The sequence below is a fragment of the Varanus komodoensis genome, unplaced genomic scaffold (genome assembly GCF_004798865.1).
Source record: "Varanus komodoensis strain SLA01 unplaced genomic scaffold, ASM479886v1 scaffold6_4, whole genome shotgun sequence".
In the NCBI taxonomy this organism is placed as follows: domain Eukaryota; kingdom Metazoa; phylum Chordata; class Lepidosauria; order Squamata; family Varanidae; genus Varanus; species Varanus komodoensis.
In genome coordinates, this window is record NW_025336347.1 from 12,483,972 (window position 1) to 12,510,503 (window position 26,532).

Genomic DNA, 26,532 nt, shown 5'->3' on the forward strand with positions numbered 1-26,532 from the left:
AATGTCCCCCCACTTCCATGCTTTTCAGCTGTTTCTACATTCACGTTACATTAGAGCAAAAAAGTAGAAGCGAATGACAATAGTTTGCTAGTCCCAATTTTAAAATGTGCAGTACTCTGAGTAGGTGAAGTTTTGCATTTTAAATCCACTTAAATTATAATACTGCCATGCCTACAGAAATAAAATGGGCTTTGCATCTCCTACCTTGAGCTGTATACATTTCTTGGGTAAAAGCACCTTTGATTGTTGATACATAGTCTCAAACATGAAAATAATAGGACGTATAATAATATACATGTCCAGCTAGCTGCTCTCCAACTATTAAAATGTGGCAATAGGGATGAGCCCCAGCAAGCCCATTCTGGTCCAGGTGGGGGCAACAGAACAGTTTGTTGCTGTCCTCTTTCTGCTGCTCTGTGGGTAGTGATTTGGGGCTTCACTTAGATTATGGGCCTTGGAGTTCAGTCCTAAGATCCAGTTCTAGCTGCACAACTGCATAGAAGGTTTGAGGACTGAGGAGTGGATATAAGAGAGTGCTGTACAACCACAGGTCTCTCTTGAAACTCCAGCTCATTCCCCTTGGACACAAGATTAGACATGAGGGAAAACAGCTGTATACATTTAAAGGAATGTTTGTACCCAGAGGAGGACTGCTGAAGAAGTTCTTATAATCTGGGCAGAGAGAAGGGACCAAATAGCCTGATCCCAAGTTGTGTAAGACTTTGAATGCTCATGCTAAAACTTTGAACAGGGCTTGGAAATGGACTGGTAGGCAATGCAGATAATACGCTTGCATTGGCCAGGTCTTCTTAACAATCTCATTGCCCTATTTTGGACACCTGTAGTTACCAGACCATTTATTGGATTTTAGCATTTTGCTGGGATTCATCTTTATTGCTTAAGAGTGATTTGTTTGGTGGTTGAAGCTTATTGATATGTGTGCTTTATTATAATTACTGGAAACCACTTTGAGAAGGTTCTAAACCCTAAAAGTGGGCATATATGATATTTTAAATGAAAATGATACTTTGCTTAATCCAATCTACAATGCATGAAACTTGAACACCCCTCTTTACCTGTTAGATCTCACATGAACCTGGGATACATTATTATTTTTAAAGATGGTCCAGGTTTGAAAGAGACAATGAGCACCTGCGAAGACCCTAACTGCAACTACAACAAAACTCACACCGCAGGAATCCAATGTTGCCTTCACAGCTTCTTGCACTTCTTGCTTAATATTACTAAATTAAAAACAAATGTATTTGTTTCATTAATGGAAGAAAATATTGTTGCATAACAGGAAAACTTTTTAAAGAAGGGGAAATAAGTTGAAACAGGCTTCTGTTATAGAATATGCTAACCAGGAGTCTTAAATGATTAAATTCAAGTGACACTTGGGAGTTCATTTACTTTTCATATTCATGAAATAATTTTACGTAATTTACATACCAAATACAAAAATAACATTTCTGTGAAGAAACTAGAGTACTGCCTTCAAGACTCTCAAGCTGTTTTCCCCACGTGTGCTGAATATTTGCTATGCATGCAAGCAATTTATAGGAATTAACAAAATATCTAAGACACAATAGAATTAGAATAGTAGCATTATATAAGAGTGCAGACACTTTAAAAGAATGGCACCTTAAAGAAGCTAGGCATCTATAGCTTAAGCAATTTTGGGTTTCTTTTCAATACTAATGCATGAGTAATCTTTGCTTGCTAAAATAAAAATAGAGCTTACTGGAACCTGTCAAAAGGCTTTCAATACAATGAGTTGGGGTGGGAAACAGTTATGTCATATAATCAAAGAGGTAGCAATTTAGTGCAGGAGTTTTCCCCCCTTTTTGGGGTGAGGAGAAAGCTAAAAGCAAATAATCACTTAAAAAAAAGTGATTAAATGCACATGAGAAAACCCTTGATGCACAAAGCTAGTTCTATCTCATCCTTTCCTGTACTTAGATGGACTGTAGCTCCCATCATCCCCAACTACCATAGTCATTGGGCATGCTGGGAGATGTAGCCCAACAACATCTGGGGAACAGAAGTGGGGAATGGTTAGCCTTTCGAGTGCAATATGTTGTTCCTAACAGCAGCTGGCTGTCAGTGTACCCCAGGATTGGGAACATCAACTGCATTTGCTCCTCAAGTTCTTCTGCAGCTGGAAGGGAGAAACAGCGGCAGGAGGACAGCTGTTCCTAAAGAAAGAGTCAAGGTCACACCTCACCTTTGGGCCCTAGATAGGCGATATTAGTTGAATGCCTGATGGAGATCCATTATGCCTGGAGCACAGTCAGAGTAGGGGCAATTCGTCACAGTCAGATATGGCTGAAAACTATTTGCCCCTTACATGTATAACGCTTATGTCCAATGCATTGCCTTTCCATGTACTGTAGGCAGATGGGCCACAGTGCTGGAGGGAAATGAAAATATGGTAAAAGCAAATGATGCAATAGAACTATGCCCCGCCCCCCCGGGCTGTAGATAGAATTCATGTCAGGAAAGAAGAGGACAACTTTTAAAATCCCATAAGCAGAACTAATTTTAAAAATATCTTCTACCCCATCTCTGCAAATGCAATACTAAGTGCAAAATCAAAGTGAACTGCTATACAAATATCTCTCCAAATGGTCTGTGGACGTCCATCAATATTTTAACACACACTCCCAATTTGTACAGATGCACGGCATTTCCAATATTTGAATATCCAATGCAATTCAACTAAAGCAAACAAGGCTGTGGAACATTCAAAGAGCTCCCCAAAAAATAAATCTTTGAGCAGTTTGAACATCTCTAAGCCACTGCACCAAAACTGCCTATCTTATAAAGCATCTGATTCTTCAGGCCAGGAAAACACACAATCCATGGAAAGGTTAGCCATAAAATGAACAAAATCTGGCCAGAATTCTCTTGTACAATGTAAAACAACAATTTGCAGTCTGTTCCAGTTGGATGTTGTGAAAATATTAGATAGGCCCTAAAGGGGAAGGGCTGTAGCTCAATGTTCAAGCTAGAGCTCCAGTACAGGTCATCTCACATTCATTACCTCTCATCTCCAGATAGGCCAGAGGTGCAGAACTGCTGCAGCTTTCAGAGCACGTAGGATGCTGGTTGGGGGCCACACAGAAACACACATCTCTGCGGGATGGAGTGCTTTCTTTGCAGCCCATCCCCATTGTTCATAATACCAAGAGCTCTGGCTGCAGCAGTGCCAGGATCTACATGAAGATTTGGGGGGAGGAAGTGGGACTAGAGTTGATGGGGAATGTGGTCAAGCTGCAGTAAAGCCTTGAGGATAACATACAGCCCCCAGGTAGTAAGTTGTGAATCTCTGAGATAGGACTTAGGAAAACATTGAGCAGATCTAAAAACCATCTCCACAAAGGCTATTTGGTTTTGGTTGATCCACCCAGTGAACTGAGGGCTAAGAAGCAGCATGTCCATCTGTGCCTCCTGCAGATCTACCATCTAATGCATCTCCAGCATCATCATTTGAAGCATCTAGTGAGTCATCTCTAAAATCTGAAAAGACAGACTAATGCGTGCTAACCTCAAAACAGACTTAACAGATTTTGTGTTAAGAAGTAGTAATTTCATAGTTACAATAGTTAATCTTGTCCTGTTGGACCTTTTAATTAGGTGAGGAAGACATGAGCTTATCCCTTCCAAGCCTGAAGGGGGGACTTCTGCTCTTTCTGTTCAAATCAGTGCAGAGCAAAGCGAAGAAGTCGGCCGGCCAGTTGGCTGGCCAGGCACATATTTGCCTAATGAAGACATCCCCACAGAGTGCTGGCCAGAAGTTCTCAGTGGGACAGAGGGACATAACCAGTTCAATTGTGGCTCTTAAACCAACAACATTTGTCACTGGACTTTGCTGCTCCTGGCATCCTCCTTGGCAACAGATGGGGCAGTCCCTGTCCCCACACTCACTGGGGTTGCGGGTACCACTGAGGGTGACGCGTCTAGCATACGGGGAATATAAATGATTGAAGGCATGGGTGGGATGTGGAATAGAGAAGTGGTAGAACACTGCTGAAGAGGTGGAGGAGACAGAAGCCCGTGTCCCGCAGGTATGGAAAGACAGGAGGAACGGTGTGAAAGCTCAGTGAAAGAGCTTGAAAGAGGGTGTGAAAGAGGGTGTGTGAAAGAACGGTATGAAAGAGGGGGAAAGCTCAGTCAAAAAGGAACACGCACATGCCCAGGGAAATTAAAAGAGAGGAGGCTACTAAGGTCTGGTGAAAGAGGAGAGGTCAGTCAGTATTGCTTCAAAGCTTGCATTTTGAAGATATTTATTTATTTATTTATTTATTTATTCATTCATTCGATTATTTATGCCATACTAGCAATGGGCTCGCTGGGTGGCTTGCAAGCTGTGGGCCCTTTTCTCCTACCTATCTCTGCCAGCCTCATTGACAAGGAGATACAGTGGTACCTCTGCTCACGAACGCCTTGGTTCACGACCAGATCGGGTCATGAACAAAAATTTTATGAAAATTTTGACGTGGGTTGCAAACTCCACATTGGATGGTGACCAAGATCGCAGCCATCTGCCCACCCCCACCCCCGAGTGGGGAGATGGCCATGACCGCCGTTGCGTTCGTGAAGATGTGCGTGATCACGGGTGCACTCCTGCAGGAAAGACGGGTGCAATCTCAGCCATCTCCCTCCCCCGCCATCAGCACGGTTGCGGCCATCTCCCCCCCCCCCCCCGGGGGGGGGGACCCCCCGACCCCCCCCCCGGGGGGGGGGGGGGGCCCCCCCCGCGGGGGCCCCCCCCTCCCCCCCCCCCCCCCCCCCCCCCCCCCCCAGCGCGCCAGGATGACGGCTGCATGCAGGGATGACAGGCATGATCTAGGCGCGATCTCAGTCATGTGGGTGGGGGTGGCCACGCTCATGCTCGGGGGTGGGGGGAGATGGCTGTGATCTTTGTTGTTCTTTGTCACTTTGCTTTACATTTTTATGATTAAAAAACAGTTACAGAACGGATTAAGCTTATTTACATTGAACCTTATGGGGAAATTTAACTTAGCTCATGACCAATTTTGGTCATGACCAGAGTCCTGGAACGGATTGTTCGTGAGCCAAGGTACCACTGTGTTAGCCTGCCTTCTCCAATGCCTTTTCCTTTTTCACAGGGCATTTGGTGATGAGAGGGGGGTTAATTGGCAGCTTCTCTTGGCCTTTATTCATGCTTTATAGGCTTCACATGAGAATGGGGAAATAAAAATGTGTGTATATGCTCTGTGTGCATCTTGTAGCTTTTGGACTTTACAAAGTTCTGAGCTGCCGGAAACTTTGGCCACCACTACTGTATAACTTGCAATTTGTAAGAAAATCATAGTCGCTTTTACAGTTGAGGGTCACACTTTTTGTACCATGTTTATTAATCACCAGTGTTATTAATGAGGTTATGAGTCACTGTATAATTTAGATGATTGACAATACAATGTAAATGATTTTACAGTTTGTTATATTTTCTTATTTTGAGTATATAATGGGCAGATGATATGTGACCTTAAAAGCACAGAAAAAGACAAAACACACATGGGAAGGCATTAAATGCAGGAAAAGAGGGTGAACAAGAAAACCTTGGGTGCATAGAAACATGTTTATGCAGACAAAAGGCTCAAGCTGGTTGTGCCTGAAAGCGCTCAACCAACTGTGGGCTGCATAAACATATTTCTGTATGCTTGAAGAGTTTCTTTCCTCCCCCACCCTTTAAAATTAGAGACATTATTTTTGTATATTTTATTATGCTACTTTGCAGTTTGCAGATCTATTTTAATACAGAACATTGTCGAAAACTTTTGTTATCAAGAAGCAAAGTTAAATGCACAAAAATGTGTGGTATGGCATAACGTATAGTGCTTTTCCTCTCAATTCTAATATGCTTATTATTATTACTTCATTTCTATACCAACTGACAGCTGAAGCTTTATTTTGTTTGAAAAACAATCTTTATTTAAAATTCTTTTGAAAAATTAGCTAGTTCAGCCTTTTCCAAGCTGGTGCCTTCTGGAATTGTTGGACACCTAGTAAAGAAGAATTCAAATTCTATAAGAACTATAGCAGTACATTTTATGGCATGTTCTTAATGTTACCAGCTTCAAAGAAGCAGAAGTCCAAACTGAATGGAGAGTTCATTTGAAAGTGCCTCAAGAGATTCTTACAGAGATCATCTTGGGCACTAAACATGTAAAGCTTCCTAGCAAAGGCTCTCAGTTTGGGCATTTGTCTAAAAGCAAAGGAGGAGGCTGTGATGATCCTCCTCCTGAGCAACTTATTGATAAGAGATTTTAGTCCATCATCAAGCCCCCTATTCAGGTAGGGCCTCTCCAGTCAACCCTTCTGAGATGACACCTCAGTGGAGACCTTCAAAATCTACCTCTCCTTTCTGTCAGGTTCCTAGAAAAGTTTCCCAGCTTCACTGCCAGGGGCAAAGTTGGCAGCTAGATGAGAGTAACTTAGTTCCCAATTGCTTTTCTTTGAGAATGCTGACAGAGGGAAGCACTTAATGATTTCAAAATTTCACAACCTGAACAGACCCAAAGCCTGATCAGACTGGGGTTATAAACCATTGCATCACTGGAGCTGTGCCACAACACAGTATATCCATGCGGTGTGGAGAACTTAACTATGTCAAATTATCCATCATGGTCCGTGATTACCTTTGTTCTGTTTTGCTCTGCCACCAAGAGGATGATTCTGGCTGTTGTGCAATACAAAGGGAGAGAATTGCATACACATGCAGTTGTATTCTCCTTCTCCACAGCCAGCATAGAATTTCAAGAGGCTTCTACAGAAAGGATGCAGTTCTTCATCCTCCACTGCTAGTTCTTAACAAGTTAATATTTTTGTTGTTGTTGGTGTTGCCTATTAATTTTTGTGGATGTATTTACAAGGCTAATTGAATAAATTATCTACTTGCAAGTAAGTCTGGGCATCCTGGAAATTATTCATTTCTGACTTCTGGTTATGAGGTGCATGGTTTGTATATTGTTGGTGTGAATTTTGGTACATAGAATGGATAAAATAGATATGAAGCATCGTGTAGCAGGTCTCTTACAATGCTTTCCATTCTGTGAGAATTCTAGCTTAGTTCTAAGGCTGAAGAGACCCTCACATGCTTAATTCAAAAATAAGGGAAAAGAGCAAAAGCATTTTTGGCCTCTTTTTATCATTATCACTGTCTTCAATTTCCTTGCCCTTGCTCTAAGGGTGTATTGCCAATGAATGCCTAAACACACACCCAGAATGATTTGTTTGTGCTATGGGCTATTTTATCTCCCATTAACAAGGACTCATGGCATTTGCCGTGTGTGTGTCAGTGCTTTGTGACCATAAATGTCAGGCCCGGAAGGCCAGGGAGAAAAGAAACCATTTACTTGAGAGGTGTTTTTGGTGTTCATGTGTGTTTTAAACTTGAGTAATGGCAAGTCATTGTAAGGCTGGTGAATGACAAGTACTACAAATATGAGGTGTGTCACAATTCAATTCCTCCTTCATTTGAAAGAGATATCAAAGAACCATCTTGCTTGTTTAAGGGGAAAAACAAAAATTGGTATGTTTCTAAGAAATTCATCATCACCATCGTTCCTGTATATAAATATTTTTTTCTCAGTGCACTGTCATCTGAAATAATTTAAATGCAAGCATATTTTTTCTTTTTGCCCACTGCACTGTACTACAGAGAAGTTACATACCCACACATCATAGGACCTACCAATTTAATAAAAGAGATGTTCTTATATAGTCAGGATTAGAATTTACTTTTAGATGCTTCTGCTGGGGATAAAAAGTGACACTGAGACTGCAGTCACTGATACTTGACTTCTATGTCAGCAGCTGAAGGAGAAATCCCAGCTTGCATTTCATTGCCCTCCCTAGTGAATTGAGAACATTATTAACTAGTGAGGAAATGGATGAGATTTCACTTCATCTTATCTTTGTGTTTGTAGACTCAGAAGGCAGTTGTGGTAATGATTTTTCTGAATTTTATGAAATAAAGGAGGCTTCCATTCTAAGGAGACATTAACATAAATTGACTTAATGTGGATTCTATGTGGCCATGTTGTCAACTGCCGTCTGAACTGCAAGATAGATCATGTAATTTGCATTTGTATATGATCGATATTTCTACCAGGCCACTGTTCAATCCAGCTTACTTGATCTAATTTACAGTAAATGTATTAACTGCGTTTGAATTTAACATACTTGTAAGAAATTCATTGACAAGTAGGAGATCTATTGAAGACTCAAATTTGAAGAAGTATTTGAGAACCTAAACAATGTACTGTATTCTAATGAAAGAACTACATATTCCATATATTCAACATTTGAATGGTCCACGTATGATTGACTGGCTGGTTGTGTCAGAGGAGTTTTAAAAGATGACTTGATGGCATGTACAGTGTGGAGTGGATTGCTGAATGTATTGGCTTTCACATGTAGGCAGCTCACCATATGAAGTGTTCTCACTGTCTGGAAAGTTTCCAAGCCATGCCAGGGATGGTGTATTCTTAGGGCTAAGATGCAGAAAGGCTAGTCTAATACATTTATAGGGTCTACTTATTCACAATGTATCATTTGGTTTTTCTGTATGCAATCTGTAATATTTAACTGCATAGAATTGGTGGCATCTAGCTTCCTTCTCTCGACACGCATGAAAAAATGCTCAACAAATTTGATGTTTATTAATATTAATGTATATATAATTCTTTTTTCACCTTGTAATTATTCACCTTTTATGAGCAGAATGTACCTTGACTGTCATCACATCCAAACTTGTGTATGTAGGTATTCATTAAATATGATAAATGTTTTAATATGTTGAAAACTTTCACATGTGGGCTGAAAATCCACCCTGATCTGATTTTTTTTGAACTGCAATTGCAAATACAGTGCATTAATTCAAGTTCAAATAAAATGTAAAAATATCAGTTAATTTTCCATGGTTGACTTAGAAGAAAAGTAGCCCTGATTTTAGCACCCCAAAAAAGGAAAAAAATGCATTTGGCAGATTGAGGATCTAAGAGAGTTTTTCTTTTGGTGTATCATACCTAATATTTGATACTTGTATACTATTTTGGAAATGGAAATTCAAACTTTGGAAAGTAACAAAATGCATACACTTGTGAAATTAGGAGAGGGAGGGATAAAAAATAGAGGTAAAAAGCTGATTTTCATCCAGTATTAATAATCCACATACTTAAACAGCAGGACTACATATTTGAGAAGTGTTGACTTAGTAATCTAATCGAAACAGAATATCCACAGATGATTGTACAGCAGGAGGATACTGTGTTTTTAACTTGCTATCTATTAAATTTAGAGAAGGGATAGCTTTGTTTTTGTACTTTGAGATAGATTTCCCATCTTTGTTCCTAACTGAGAAAATGGGACCCAGCTTTCTCGCAATGCAGCATTCCCAGCATACATTTCAGATTCGGAATGTGAGATGAAATAAGGTGGCAAGGGAAGATTCACAGGTGACTTGAAAAGTCATAATTAACAAGTGAGATTAGCCAGGCAGTGGCTGAGAACCAACCCATCTTGTGCACAGGGAGGAACACTGTAGAATGGGGGGGACACGGTGAATTCCCAGTGAGGCAGCGCCAGGCCAATTGGACGGACCATTTGCAGAATGCCAGGCATTCCTGCCATTTGGCCCACAAGCAGCATGAACCCTCCACCCCCTGCATTGCCGAGGCAAGACACTGGAAGGAGGAAGGAAGGAGGGAGGGGGGAAGGGAAGGGAAGGGAAGGGAAGGGAAGGGAAGGGAAGGGAAGGGTTGTTCCAACTAGGAATCAACTCTTCATGTAGGCAGAAGCTCCTGTCACAGATTGGAGGGATGTGATTTATGTAACTGGGTAAGAGCTCTTCTAGACAATTCCCTGTATCACAGCAAAACCTGTTAAGTTCCAATAAAGGTCAGTATTTTATGAACTTTTGTTTTGGTCTGCTGGAAAGGAAAAGGGGCCTGGTTGGCGCAGAACTGTGCTCTTGACAAATTATTTATTTATTTACTTATTTAGAAAATTTCTAGGCCGCCCCATTCGTCGAAGCCTCGGGGCGACTTACAAATAAATAAATTAAAATGCATAAATAGCAATATAAAATACACGTAACTGTATAAAATAAGTTGCCCTGGCCAAAATCTTTAAAATAAAAATAACACTAACAATTAAAATGACGCTTGAATAAAAAGGTCTTCGCCTGGCGCCGAAAAACAAATAACGACGGCGTCAGGTGGACCTCTCTGGGGAGCGCATTCCATAGATTCATAAATTCAACTGCCCCAGTTAGTCTTCCAATTCTATAAAGTACAAGTTCAAGCTGTTAAAGGCTTTCTTCATAATGAAGGTGATTAATCTACAAGGATGGGTAGTGTGGTGGTCAAGGGTACCTTCAGACTCTTTTTTTTGGCACCCCCAAGGTACCCTGCCCCCACACACATTTAAGCTGCTGCTGCTGCTGCTGCTCGCGCTCTCTCTCTCTCTCTCTCTCTCTCTCTCTCTCTCTCTCTCTCTCTCTCTGCCAATTAGGGTTACTGTGAAATAGGTTTCTTTTGGTGCTAACAACTGTGAGATAAAATGAGTTATTCAGGCTGTTCAGATAGGGTGTACGGAGATCCCACCTCTGCATTGTACTCAGTCTCTTGGGCATGGCCTTTGCCAAGCTTTCCACAGCAGCATCTTTGTGGTAATATCCAGGGCAGCATGCATTCATGGCCCCAAAAAAGGCTGCCTTCCCTAATCTATTGAATCTGTAAAAGTGGTGAAGAAAGCATTATGCACTGTTCTAAATATGTTCAGGATACTTTCTAGTTTAATCCCAAGCTTTGCCTTGTATACGAATATGTGTTGTGAGGATTATATTTCCTACCATGCAGTGCCTTACACTGCATTAAAACCAAACACCTGCCATTTTCTTGCCTGAAAGCAAAATAGTCAACACTCTGGCCAGAAGAGTACTGAGGCAAATGGTCTGAAGGAAACAGTTCCTTTTGGGTACAGGTTGGCCAACAGGGGGCTGTATGATCTGTTTGAAATATATGAAGTCCTTGTGACATTTTAGCAGGCCAACTAGGTTATTGTGCCTTGAGTTGCAGAAAAAACCTGGAATATTAGCATACCATGATGAATAACAAAAAGCATAACAGTTTGAAGGTGTTGTTTCCTCCCCTTGATAAGTCCTTCTTTGCCAATTTCTGGACTTTACTACTTGTAAATGAAGTATCTGTGCAGAAAAGTTGGAATGACATAAAGAAGAATGTTTGCTGTTCTGTTCTTTGAAGCATAACTTGCAAGTACCTGATACAGCAGGACTTGTAGTATGATGGATATTAAAATTCATTGCATTATCTCTGAGTGTCTCCATTCTGTATTGCCTGTTTCTACTTCTGCAATAATTTCTGCTTGACTGGCTTTGGCTTTTATATTCAGTTGGATAATAGTGTGTGCTTATTTGTATCTGTTCTCAGGAAATAGCTGCCCCCATTTATTCATTATTACATTTAATTCTGATTTATAATGCAACTTGCCTACAGAAGGGCAGGCTCTGTAAGAAGCTTAACTTTAAAAGAAAGAAAATATCAAATATACACATTTTCAAATGCACTGTTAACCTTTTACTCCTTTATCTTGAAAATCTTTCCCTGTCCCGTATGCTTTTAGTCCCCTCATTTGGCTTCCTCATCCTGCTAAAGGCTTCTGTTCATGCTTTGTATAGTAATGTGTTAAATTGGAAGGACAAGGCTTGGGCTTTACTGTGTCTCTGTGCTGCTTATGAAGATAAGCTGAGGAAAAGAATAACATTGCAAGGCTTAGGCAGATCTTTTAGGCAAGTTGCACTATCTGACAAGTTGTTCTAAGAATAACAGTGTTGCATGTGCATTTAATGATAGTAAATGGTACTGGAACTAGTATTATTAATCTGGTAGTTTTCTCAGAGACCTCACAGTAGAGGTAAGGAAGTACATGATTTTTGGAGCAGATCTGGCCAAATTATCCCTGAATTGATAATTTTTAAGTACCTGAAGGGAGCAGCAAAGGCATTTGCCAAAAGGACCTTGAAACTGTCGACTGGAGCAGGTAGGGTTTGGTATTGTGGCCTACCATTTTACACTAACCCCACAGTGGTCCCTTCCATGTTTGAGAACCCTTGAGCAAGAATGGCCGTATTCCCCACCCTGGTAAGAGGCTTGTCATTCCACTCAAGAGTTCATTTTGTTCAGTTGCCTCTGCAGCCACCCCCTTGCTTCATTAAGCCTCATATTGAAAGGGTAGCTTTTGTAAATATTGGCCTCACCAAAAGGGCACAGGAATCCTGGCTAGAAGCAGCTTAGTTAGCAGGAAAGGGATATAGTCTAATTCTACAGCAGCTGCCCTACAGTTGGTATGGAATACTTGGTGAGTTACCATTGTAAGATGCTTTTGTAAAACTGGGCTGATTCTTAGGCCGGAGGCAAGTAAGCTGGCAGAACTAGAAACATTCTATGTCTGTTGCTATATTCAGTTTAGAAGAAATTATGCAGATATACTTAGTGGATTATTGCTTCCATTTTGTAGTTCAGGAAGCCATAAGTGGCAAGAAAGATTGATTAAATGCCTCATTGTAGCTTCCATTATTAATCATTCCTAAAGGCCATTTGTAGCAGACAGGGTGGAAGACAATGAAGGGTGGTATTGCCATCCATAAATACGAAAGAGAAGAATAACCATTCAGAATTATATCTAGCACTCCAATTGTAAATATTGGGAAATGCTGTTTCCTGATAAGGCACTGAGCATAGATTCTAATTAACATAATAATCTATAGCTGCTGGTTGCTTCATGTAAGAGAAAGTAGAAGCCTGTAGCACATGTGTAAAGAAGTAATAAAAATACATTTATATTAGGTTTCAAGGGCTAAATCAGGTGGGGTCCATCCATCCTTCCATTTCTTTTCAGGCATTCACTGTCTTCCAAAGTAGCTCATGGGGGGGGGGGGGTGGAATACAATTAGGTCTACAAACTCAAGTGACAAAATATGCAAGGGAAGGGCAGTGGACAGAAAAGGCAGGGAAGGAAGTTCAGCTTTTCAAGCGCAGACAAGGTGTTGAGCTGTAAGTGGATATTTTAATGCATTTTGGGCCCTTGATGGTGTTCTTGGATGAGCAGCATTTTGTGGCCACTTGGATCAAGGGAAGTGTCTAAGGCATCCCTGTCCTTTGCTTTTGCAGCTGCAGTGTTGCAAACTGTTGGAGTGGTATATTCTTTCTAGTGGGGGGGGGGGGGGAGAAGCAGGTCTCCTACAGCTGCTGGTCTCTGAGACTGATGCTGTTCTTAGAAGCAGGGAATTCAGTCCACCATTGACTGGCCCTAATTCCCTTGGCTGCTGGCAGAAGCCAGCATGCTTTGTTCATTTATTATATTTCTATCCCACTTTTTTTCCTTCAGAGGAACTTGAGGGGACTTACATAACTCTCCTCCTCTCAATCTCATCTTGGTAACAACCACCTTGTGGGGTAGGCAGGGTTGAGAGTCTGTGCCTGACTCAGAGTCACCCAGTGAGTTTCTTGGGTGAGTGGAGAATAGAAGCCAGATCTCCTTAACCACTGTTAACCACTACACCACACTGTCTTTCAGTATACACAATGAAGTCCACAAGTTTTGTTCAGTCAAAGGCACATGTCCAGCAGGCTTGTTCATAGCTATTTCTTGCCAGTAAATCAATTATTCAGGTCTTGTTGCAGCAAGAGTTCAGTGATTTAAAAAATTCAAAGAAAAAAAGCTTACATGCTTGTGAAACAAATTAGTTCCTTTTTTTTTTTTTTTGCCAACAGTCTATGTTTCCTTAATGACTCTCAAATTCCACATATTTTATCAGTTTTTTTCCCTTATGGGAAGAAAATGGTTTTCATGTATAGATCTCAAAGTCCCATTTTCTCCATAAAGGAAAACTGATTTTAAAAAATGTTTTCCCCTTTCCCCTGTCCAGTGATTCTGGTTATGCTTTGGATAAGAGTCCCTTTCATATATTCAGTGAGTATATATCCTTAAGGGGAAGTGAGTGGGGTCAAAGTGGATTGTTTTCTTTTGGGAGAATAGAAATGTATTATATTCCAAGGGACAGTTGAAGACCCTTCAACTGGACAGGCAAAACTAACCTGCGTATTGGAGCTACTGTGGAAAAGGAAATTTGGAAGGGACCATAGCTAAGTGCACAGCACACACTTTGCATGCAGAAGAACCCAGGTAAGAGAACAAAAACTCCCACCTGAAATTCTGGCTGGAGTGCTGTTGCTGGTCAGTGTTGACAATATTGGGCTTGGTGAACAAAGGCCTGACGTAGACTTCTTTCTTTCTTTAAAATATTTCAAGGCCATCCTTTAAGACAGGAGCTGTCCCAAGGTGTCCTATACTGATGTACTTCATAAAAGCAACGGTATAAAGACATCAGTAAAACACACACTCACATTCAAGGGAAGGCTAGAGCAAACGAATGCATTTTCAGGGACTTTCTAAAGCCTGCTTTGGAAGGGTCTGGGACATGGGAAACAAGACATAGGCACCAGGGCAACAGGATTTCAAGCAAGGCAATATCCAAAAGCGATGTTTAATGGCAAGTCTGTCGTAGTCATAGAGCAGGGCAGAGGTAGGGACCATAAAGACAAGCAGAGGTGCAGATTCCTTGAGGGAGGATAGCCTGGCAGCATGCGCAGCATGGCAAAATACACAGCAAGGGTCAAGTAAAGTTCAGGAGCTGAACCACAACACAGCCAGCAAAAAGACTCAAGTTGTTGAGGTGAGACAGCAAGGCAGGATACAGGTCAGGTAGCATGCAGAGACGATAGCAAGCAGGAAGATCTGTATTACTGAGGCCCGTTCTGGAGGTGAGAGCTCCCTCTTATATAGCTCTTCCTCCAGGATTCCTCCCAGCTGGTACTCATCAGTATACTAAGAGTACCAGCAGGGCCTGCAAATACCATGATGGTTGTTCTAGTTCTGGCCACCAGAGCAGCCCAGATCCTGTCATGCTTTTTCTGGTGAACCTCTCATGGCAGTGTATTCCTGAAGTGTTGGAGCCACTGCCAAAAAGCCACGATTGCATGTTGCTGCTCTTACACCGTGGGCACCACTGACATGGTAAAGTGGTGAAACTGGCCCCCAGATTGTTTAAGGCATGAGTCCTCAAACTACGGCTCAGCGGCCGGATCCGGCCCGCCATGCCCATTTATCCGGCCTACCATGCCCATTTGGACCCACCGCATGCGCAGCTGCGCCCATGCATGCGCCTGCTGCTGCCCACCTTGCCCCGCACACGGGGGGGGGGGCAGCGGTTTGCTCACTCAGAGAAAACGATCTCCAAGTGAGCAAGGCACTGCCTCATGTGCCCCCTGGTGAAAAAGTTTGAGGACCCCTGGTTTAAGGAATAAGGGTTGAAACTAACACTTTGAATGGGGCTCAGAAATGTGCTAGTAACCAGTATGATTGGTGCAGTAAAGAAGAAACATGATACAACCACCTTTCCCCTACCAACAGGGGAAAATTCAGGTGACTGAATTCTGCACTAGCTGAAGTCATCCTCAAAGGCAACTCTACATTCGGCAAGGGGCGGCATAGAAATGTTATAATAATAATAATAATAATTACTGTAGTCTGTGCATCATCTGAAGCAAGCCTTCCAGGTTCATGTGAGATCTAACAGGTAAAGGGGTGTTCAAGTTTCATTCATTCTAGATTGGATTAAGCAAAGTATCATTTTCATTTAAAATATCATATATGCCCACTTTTAGGGTTTAGAACCTTCTCAAAGTGGTTTCCAGTAATTATAATAAAGCACACATATCAATAAGCTTCAACCACCAAACAAATCACTCTTAAGCAATAAAGATGAATCCCAGCAAAATGCTAAAATCCAATAAATGGTCTGGTAACTACAGGTGTCCAAAATAGGGCAATGAGATTGTTAAGAAGACCTGGCCAATGCAAGCCTATTATCTGCATTGCCTACCAGTCCATTTCCAAGCCCTGTTCAAAGTTTTAGCATGAGCATTCAAAGTCTTACACAACTTGGGATCAGGCTATTTGGTCCCTTCTCTCTGCCCAGATTATAAGAACTTCTTCAGCAGTCCTCCTCTGGGTTGTTCTTCTAGAGGAAATGAGTTGAGTGAGAGCATCTGCTATGGAATGGTCTAGAAAAATGATAGATAGATAGATAGATAGATAGATAGATAGATAGATAGATAGATAGATGGCCTTCACTGTTGTAGCACCCTGGTGGTGGAATGTTTCCCCAAGAGGCTTGCCTGGCATCTGCTTTGTGCTCTCTTTAGTGCCAGGCGAGTATCTTTTTTAGTTCTGTTGTTTTAAACCCAATACTGTATCTTAAAATGTTTGCACTGATGTCATGTTTAACTGGTTTTTATTTTTATTTTCTGCTGTTGTTTTATATAGTATATCTTATTGTGTTGAATTGTATGGTTCTAATTGTTGTGAAACTCCCAGAGATCTTCAGCTATTAGGCAGTGTAGAAATTTAATGAAAAAAAAAATCAAATAATTACCAGTAGAACAATTTCATTTAAGTAGTCCCCTTTAAAAGAAAGCCACAATAAACAAGCATGACTTTAAGGCTCTCCTAAAAGCTTGCTAAGATAGGGGTCAACATGTATTTTTGTATAATTATAATAATATTATTCTCATCTTAATATTCAGGGTTGTGAACATAATTGGATTCCTAACTGCTGCAGTCATTTTCAGAAACTGCGACTGGGGGAAAATGTCTAATTCAGCATCAAATGTTTAAGCCCCCAAAATCCATAGATGTTTATACGTTGGTTGAAATTTTTTTATTTGTTTTCAGTTATAAAAATACTTGGTTAAACAGAAACAGCTCATGAGTAAGCAGTGGCCAACAGTGTCTCTTCCTTTCCCTTTTTTTCCAGCTAACTGTTAAGTACAGTTGTCTTAATTTTTTTGTACATGTAAGAGTGCACAAACAGCTCCATCCAGAGTTGTAAAACTGTTACCTTTTGACTTGACATTTAGGTTCATGGTAAACTTCAATAAGACTTTATAATTCTTAGAAATAACATGAATTGAATATACTTTAGTACTTTAAAAAGATCAGATTAAGTCTCATCTACAAAATGCTTATGCCAATAAGGAAGTTTGAGCAAATGTTTGGCAAACTTCTAGAAAAACCAACTCCTCAGGCTCCCCAAAATACAATGAACATTGGTGCAACATACACATTGCTGTAAGCAACAGCAACAAAAATTATTCTGTTCCTGCTAGAGCAAATGACTCTAGAATCTTCCTCACTAGATAAAATTTTCTTTGTTGGTAAGAATAAGGTTTACCCCAAAGTAAAAGAAAAACTTCAAATTAGCATGTATATAGATTGTAACTCAGGTACAATCACAGTATTTAGAATAGCAGAGTTTGAAAGGGCTTTTTAAAAGCCTGCTTGCGTGTATGTTTTAATGTAGATTATCACAACAGCAAGCATCTAAACTATCATTTCTGGCATACGCCTAATCCCAGAAGCTATTACACAAATGATAACATTTTGTGCTCTATTATTTCGTTCTGCTCTGTCCTGGCGTTCCAGCTGCAGACCAAAAGTGATTATAAGTAATGGGGCTATAAAAGCCATTCAATAATTAGAACTCTCACTGGCCATATGCCAGCAGTGACAAAAGGGAGTGATTTGTGTAAGTCAGGGATGTTACATCTGCCATTCCATAGTCTGCCTGGCACTGTGACTTTCAGGTCAAAACTCAGCACTAATCAGTGAGGGTTTTGCCATGGGATGGGAAGAGACATGAATGAATAAACTGCTTATCTGTTACCTTCTCTCTCCCGTTTTTTTTTTTTTTTAACGGAATGCAAATTGTTTAGGAAGACTGTGGGACAGGACTTTCAGTTTTATATATTTTAGGATTTTTATCCCACCTTTCCATAGTGTAATGAATGACAAAGATGGCCAATAACATTTGAAAATAAAGTAGAATCAGTAATGTTCAGAGCTAAAAATAGACAATAGCATAGACAAACTAAAAAGAGAGGAAAGTATTTTTTAAACTCTGATTCATTGCATGGCTCTTTGGGAAGGTTGTTTCATGGTGTGTGGGGTGTGGGGACACAGAGAAAGCCCTCCTTCTTGCTGTCATGTTTCAAGACTCCTGTGAAGTTGATAATCGGAGGAAGACACCAGAGATTGAACATACTGTCTGAGTAGATAGTGGTTAGGAGAGGCACTCTGACAGGTATTGTGGTCCCAACCTGGGTAAGATTTTATAGGGTGGTACACCTTGAATTGGGCCCAGAAGCATAGAGGCAGCCAATGCAAGCAGGGCAGAACTGGTCTTACATGTTAGTGTACATGCAGCAAGAAATGCCTGATGTTCAAATTGGATTCAAGAAGAGGCATTCAAAATCATGTAACAAATGTATGCTGGATACTGGAATGCATCAAAGAATTTCAGAAGACAAGTTTATATAGAGTACAGTAGAGCCCTTGATTGAATGGATCATGAGAAGCTACAGATGGTTTTGAAGGAAATAGGCGGGCCTCAGCATTTGATCATCCCGATGCATAACTCCAGGGCTTTTTTTGTCATAAAACGCACCTGACCGTTTTTTCAATGGATTTTACGAAGTGATTTTGGAAGTGATTTTGAATGGCATAGCAGATCAGCAGCAAACATCATGTACATAGTGCCTGCAGGCTGCTATTGTGTCTGCTATCTGCTAGTGAGAGATAGCTGCTTGGGACGCTGCTGCTGCTCCGCTGCTCACTGCTCAGCTTGGGATTGGTGTGTGTGCTTACTGCCGGCGGGGACATGAGTTCTGGCACCATTTTTGTTTTTAACAAAAAAAGCACTGCATAACTCGCATTGTAGACAAGAAGTTACTGTTAGAACAGAATATGGAGAAACAAAATGGTTTCCTATAGATAAAAGGCAGCAGACAAAGGTGCATTTTATCGCTCTGTCTGTTCAGTCAGTACACAAAACATAAGAAAAGCTAGATTAGGATCAGAAGAAGAAAGATTGAGTATTGGTGGAAGATACATCAATAATAACAGATGGTACTGTATTACTAGCAGAAAGAAGCAATCAATTAAAACTGCTGATGAAAGTGAAAGAAGAATGTGCAAAAACAGGATAGGAGCTGAACATTAAGAAAGAACAATAATGCATATACAAGGATTATACAACTCCAATACTATGAATGAAGAAATTGAAATTGTGGAAGATTTTTCATCCCTTGGTTCAATCATCAAATACATACAGGCAAGACTGAGACTTAGAAGGCCAACAATGAAATAAATAGAAAAAGATCATAAAGAGGAAGGGATGTTTCATTGGTGACCGAGACAAAGATCATATATGCTATTTTATTCTTGTTCATTGTGTATGTGTGTGAAAGCTGGACAATGAAGAATGCTTATACAAAGAAAACTCATGTGTTCAAAACATGGTGCTGGAGAAGACCTTTTCAAATATCCTGATCCAACAGAAAGACAAACAAATAAGTCCTAGAGCAAATTAAGCCAGAACTTGCCATGGAAGCAATAATGACAAAATTGAAGCTGTCGTACTTCGGGCACATCATGAGAAGGCAAGACTCACTGGAGAAGACAATCGTACTAGGGAAAGTTGGAGGCTGAAGAAGAGGAAAACCAACTATGCAATGGATTGATTTTTTAAAGGAAGTTGAAGCCTTGAATTTACAAGAGCTGAGTAGGGCTGTCAAGGACAGGACAGAACATTATGGAAGTCTTCTGTTTTTAGACTCACCTTAAATTGGAGACAACTTGATGGGCACATAATAACATTGTATGCATTATTACCATTGTATCTGATCTTCCAGTTGTTGTTAGTCGCGAAGTCATGTCCGACCCATTGTGACCCCATGAACAACATTCCTCCAGGCTTTCCTGTCCTCCACCATCTTCCAGAGTCCACCCAAGCTCACACCAACTGCTTCCGTGACTCCATCTAGGCACCTCATCCTCTGCCGTCCCCTTCTTCTTTTGCCATCTGTTGGTCCCAGCATTAGACTCTTCTCCAGGGACTCCTTCCTTCTCATTAGGTGGCCAAAGTATTTGAGTTTCATCTTCAGTATCTGGCCTTCAAAAGAGCAGTCAGGGTTGATCTCTAGGACTGACCAGTTTGATCCCTTGCGGTCCAAGGGACTCACAGAAGTCTCCTCCAGCACCACAATTCAAAGGCCTCAATCCTTTGCGCTCAGCCTTCCTTATGGTCCAGCTTTCACAGCCATACATTGCAACTGGGAAAACCATAGCCTTGACTATACGCACTTTTGTTGGCAGGGTGATGTCTCTGCTTTTCAGTATGCTGTCTAGATTTGCCATAGCTTTCCTCCCCAGGAGCACGCGTCTTTTAATTTCTTGGCTGCAGTTCCCATCTGTGGTGATTTTGGAGCCCAGGAAAATAAAATCTGTCACTACCTCCATTTCTTCCCCATCTATTTGCCAGGAAGTGAGAGGACCAGATGCCATGATCTTAGTTTTCTAAATGTTGAGTTTCAAGCCAACTTTTGCAGTCTCCTCCTTCACCTGCATCAAGAGGCTCTTTAGTTCCTCTTCACTTTCTGCCATTAGAGTGTATCATCTGCATATCTGAGGTTGTTGATATTTCTCCCAGCAATCTTAATTTCAACTGGTGATTCATCTAGCTCTGCCTTTCTCATGATGTACTCTGCATATAAGTTAAATAGGCAGGGTGAAAGTATACAGCCTTGCCAAACTCCTTTCTCAATTTTGAACCAGTCAGTGGTTCCGTGTCCAGTTCTCACTGTTGCTTCTTGACCCGCATATAAGTTTCTCAAGAGACAAATAAGATGGTCTGGTACTCCCATCTCTTTAGAACTTGCCACAATTTGTTGTGATCCACACAGTCAAAGGCTTTAGCATAGTCAATGAAGCAGAAGTAGATGTTTTTCTGGAACTCCGTAGCTTTCTCCATGATCCAGCATATGTTGGCAATTTGATCTCTAGTTCCTCTGCCTCTTCGAAATCCTGCCTGTACTTCTGGTAGTTCTCGGTCCACATGCTGCTGGAGCCTAGCTTGTAGGATTTTGAGCATCACTTGGCTAGCATATGAAATGAGTGCAATGGTGCGGTAGTTTGAACACTCTTTGGCATTGCCCTTCTTTGGGATCAAAATGTAAACTGACCTTTTCCAATACTGTTGCCTCCTCTAGCTTTGTTCTTGCTCAGACTTCCTAAGGCCCATTCGAGTTCACATTCCAGGATATCTGGCTCCATCGTGGTTATCAGGGACGTTAAGCTCTTTCTTGTATAGTTCTTCTGTGTAATCTTGCCACCTCTTCTTAATCTCTTCTGCCTCTGTTAGGTCCCTGCCATTTTGGTCCTTTATCATGCCCATCTTTGCATGAAACCTTCCCTTCATATCTCCCAATTTTCTTGAAGAGATCTCTGGTCCTCCCTATTCTATTCTTTTTTTCTATTTCTTTGCACTGTTCATTTAAGAAGGCATTCTTATCTCTTCTAGCTATTCTCTGGAATTCCGCACTCAATTGTTTGTATCGTTCTTTCTCCCTTGCCTTTTGCTTCCCTTCTTTCCTCAGCTATTTGTAAAGCTTCCTCAGACAGCCATTTTGCTTTCTTGTATTTCTTTTTCTTTGGGATGGTTTTAGTTGCTGCCTCTTGTACAATGTTGTGAACCTCCGTCCATAGTTCTTCAGGCACTCTGTCTATCAGATCTAATTCCTTAAATCTATTTGTCACCTCTACTGTATATTCATCAGGGATATGATTTAGGTCATACCTGAGTGACCTAGTGCTTTTCCCTACTTTCTTCAACTTAAGCCTAAATTTTGCAACCAGAAGCTCATGATGTGAGCCACAGTCAGCTCCTCTAGTTTTTACTGACTGTATAGAGCTTCTCCATCTTTGGCTGCAGAGCACATAGTCAATCTGATTTCTGTGTTGACTGTCTGGTGATGTCCATGTGTAGAGTCGTCTCTTGGGTTGTTGGAAAAGAGCGTTTGCTATGACCATCGTATTCTCTTGACAAAATTCTACCAGCCTGTGCCCTGCTTCATTTTGTACTCCAAGGCCAAACTTGCCTGTTATTCCGGTTATCCTTTGGCTTCCTACTTTAGCATTCAAATCCCCCATGATGATAAGGACCTCATTTTTGGAGTTAATTCTAGAAGGTGCTGTAGGCCTTCCTAGAACTGGTCAACTTCAGCCCTTTCAGCACCAGTGGTTGGGGCATAGACTTGGACAATTGTGATGTTGAATGGTTTGCCTTGGATTCGAACTGAGATCATTCTGTCATTTTAGAGATTGTATCCCAGTACTGCTTTTCCTACTCTTTTATTGACTATGAAGGCTACTCCATTTCTTCTGAGGGATTCTTGCCCGCAGTAGTATACCTGATGGTCATCTGAATTAAATTTACCCATTCCTGTCCATTTTAGTTCACTGATTCCTAAGATGTCAGTCTTGTCATCTCTTGTTGACCACATCCAGCTTGCCTTGATTCATGGATCTTACATGCCAGGTTCCTATGGAGTATAGATCTTTGCAGCATCGGACTCTCCTTTCGCCACCAGATACATCAGCAATTGAGTGTCCTTTCAGCTTTGACCCAGTTGCTTCATTCTCTCTGGCGCTACTAGTACTAGCCCTCTGCTCTTCCCCAGTAGCATATTGGACACCTTCCGACCTGAGGGGCTCATATTCCGGCGTCATATCTTTTTGCCTTTTGGTACTGTCCATGGGGTTTTCATGGCAAAGGTACTGGAGTGGTTGCCATTTCCTTCTCCAGATCTTCCAGTTACTCCTTCATTTTTTAAACACTCAGTGCTTTTTTTGTAAAAAAAAAAAAAAAAAGGTGCCAGAACTCACGTCGCCGTCAGCAAGCACTCAGCACGCGACCACACACACCAATCCCAAGCCGAGCAGCGGCATCCCAAGCTGAGCAGCGCCCTCACTATCTCACTATTAGATAGCAGACACAAAAGCAGCCCACAGGCACTATGTTAATGATGTTTGCTGCTGATAATGCAGTTCAAAATCACTTCGTAAAATCCATTGGAAAAAAAGATGCTGGAACGCTGTTTCGGTGCATTCTATGACAAAAAAAGCCCTGTAAACACTGATTGCTAACGTTAGGTTTATATTTGCTTATCCATTCACTTTTGCATAGCTTCCCTTTCCCTTTCCCTTTCCCTTTCCCTTTCCCTTTCCTGTACTTGATGGATAGTGTATATTGAATTTGTGACTTGAGTACTTGAGCATGCTGTCCAAAGGCATCTCTTTGTCTAATAGAATACCAATGATCTGCCTGAATAGGGTTTTAAAGCAACAGAAAAGCAAGTACTCCCTTAAATTAAGAACTTCCATGTTTTGTGGCAAAGGGATGTCATCTGACACTTTCCCAATAATATTGCAATGGTAGTGGCAATTTGTTCTCTAACCTGGCAACCAGAGATTTTTTGATGCTATTTGTACCTAGCTAGGCATATTTGTATCACTTTTCCGTAATGCAGCCCTGCTCATCTGGGTCCCGTGTCTGTGTCTGGTTTCATTCGATGTTATAAAGCAGGGGTCCTCAAACTTTTTCACAAGGGGCCCAGTTGAGAGATGCCGGCATGGGCTGGAAAGGTGGTGCCGGTGGGGTGCGTGGGCCGGCGCGGGAGCGGAGCGCACACGCTGAGGCGGGGGGCAGGGCACATGGGCGGACGAGGGTGGCAAGGGAAGCAGAGGAAAGGTGGGGGTGGGCATGCACCGCGATGCAGCAGCAGGTGCACGATGTAGCGGCTTGCTCGCTTGGAGATCGTTTTCTCCGAGTGAGTCCAAAATGATCTCCTCATGAGTAAGCTGCCACCGCCTCCCCGCACGGGGGACGAGGCAGGCAGCAGGGGCACATGCCGTGCACGTGGCACATTGAACACCTCTGAGGTGGGCTGAATTAATGGTCATGGCAGACCAGATCCGGCCTCCAGGCCTTAGTTTGAGGACCCATGTTATAGAGTCTTCTTTGTATGTTTAACAAACCATTTTACTGAAAACAGAAGAAGCCATCCCTGGCCTATAAGCCACTGTGGCTTTTTGTGTTGGATGAATATTTCAGTGCCATGTGCAGGATATGTTTGTCTTTCCTGGGATGCCCAGGAACTGCACAATATACACTATTCATATATTTGTGCTGTTAACACATAATAAGCAGATGGATAGGGTCACAGCACATCACATACGACTATAGCTTTATATGAAGGGCACCATCACCCAGATACCGATCCATATTCACTGGGAAAATGTTTGAAAACACAGAGTTAAACTGATATCAGTTGATGGTGGCATTTGAAAGGGTACCTTGAATCCAGTGGGAGTTTGCATTAGCGGAAAATTTTCATTTCAGCTTATAATTTTGCATGCCTGAAGAATGAATTTGTCAGGGTCTTGTGGGACTGTGGAAAGTACAGAAATAGATGAGTATGTGACAAAAAGAAGTGTTGCTTAATTGTTCTCTTTTTTGAAAAAAAATGCCTGATCCTCTGCCCTGCTAGGAGTTAATTAGTGGGAATTCAACAGGACTAATAAAAATGGCTCTGTTCAAATCCCAAAACAGTGATTAGCTCTGGAAGTCTCTGATGGAGGATTGTTCCTATAGAAAACCTTAGATTCTTGATTATTATTTTTTAATTAACTGTTTCAGATTTACATTTTAACTACTGCACATTAAGTGTATGCTAGTCTATGACTAAAAAACTAATGAGTATAGTTATTGATGTATATGATTATGAATGTAGTAGAAACCATATGTGATTTATAGTCTTATTTAAGTCTTGTGTGCTGAGGCTGCACAATATTCCCCTTTAATATTTCATCTACTTGTACAAATACTTCATTACCATGTAACAAATTTTACTTAAATGTGCATACTGCTTGGTCACCAGAGAAAGTGCATTTCCATTTTAGGTATTTCACAGTTTCAAACAGGAACAGCATTATTTTGTTTAGCTACCATTAATAAGTACAGACTTTCATTTAGCAGATTGTTGGTGTTGGAAATAACTCAGGAAGGAAGTTCAGTTCTTGGGCTTGTAATTTGAAAACTTTCTTGGAAGCATTAGCATTTCATATCATGAGCATTTCATATCATGAGTGAGCACCTTCTCCCTCTCTTCTTTCTCTTGTGTAGTGGCTTTGCTGTGTCAATTCCTATTTGCTTTAACCATGGGTTCCACATTATGTTAAAAATATAGAATTAATTTTATTTATTAAGATCTTAAACCATGTTTTGGTCTATATTTGATATCCTGTAATTGAGCTAAAATTAAGCTAGATTCCCTAATTTTGACTGGGTAACAGTAAACTCTGGTTAAAGTAAACAAGGATTGAACTGATGGAGCAGGCATGGAGGTGGATAAGGAGAAATATACAGGTGGGGCTCTACCATGAATCCTATTCTCTTGATCCCAAAGAGAAACGACCACCCTTTGGCTTTGAGAAGTACAGCAGAAACAAAGAAACTCAGCATTCCCCACCTGAGGTTCTCTAGAGAAGGATATCAAAAGCATTGGAATGGCCAGGACAGCTGTCAGGTTCACACACTTCCCTGCTGCATCCATTTCCTAGCATGTCATTTATCAGGGATACTCAGTTTCTCCTAATAGCCTTAATTGAGACAACTTTTTTCTTGAAAATATGAGTGTTATGTCAGAGAGAGAGAGAGAGAGAGAGAGAGAGAAAGAGAGGGAGAGAGAGAGAGAGATTACAGCTCCAATTACAGGAGATGGAAACCCTGATGTTGTAGCATATTTATATGAACAATCATTATACTCAAAAGATACCTTGTGATTCAAATATGCTAATTCAATTGTTTGCTTAAATACCTCAAACTGTATCTTCATTGCATACCTAGTATAACTTGGTAGCTGCCATCTTCACACTTGCCTGGAATTGCTTATATGCATGTTATAACCTTAAGCATATAAGGAAGTCTACTTGTCAGATTAAATCTTTATAAGTTACTGAAAGTGAAGTGGGAGCACCTATGGAGGTGAAATGAAATGTATCTCCCTAGATGCAGGTACAGAGGGTCTGGGGCTGAGGTACTGTAGTTGACATTTGGAATTTAGCCCTGTTGTTGTGCAGATTGTTAATGCTTGATTGATTGAAGGAATTGCCCCTTCCCATATAGAACTGTTATCTATCTATCTATCTATCTATCTATCTATTATTTATTAAAACATTTCTATGCTGCCCCTTGCCGAAGCCTCGGGGCAGCTTACAACACAATAAAATGCAATAAAATACAAAAATAACAATATAAAATTAGCAATATAAAATAAATAACAATGTAAAAGAAGTCGCCCTGGCCAGATAAATAAGCAAATATTGTTAACAATTGAAATGACGTTTAAATAAAAAGGTCTTCGCCTGGCGCCAAAAAACAAATAACGACGGCGCCAGGCGGACCTCTCTGGGGAGCGCATTCCATAGATTGGGCGCCACCGCAGAGAAAGCCCTCCTCCG

At 41.2% G+C, this 26,532-nt stretch overlaps 1 protein-coding gene across 25 annotated transcripts in view; it reads left to right on the forward strand.

The window, feature by feature from the left end:
* Window positions 1-26,532, forward strand: part of MAGI1 (membrane associated guanylate kinase, WW and PDZ domain containing 1) — a 522,735-nt gene that overhangs the window by 240,737 nt on the left and 255,466 nt on the right. The window lies entirely within an intron of this gene.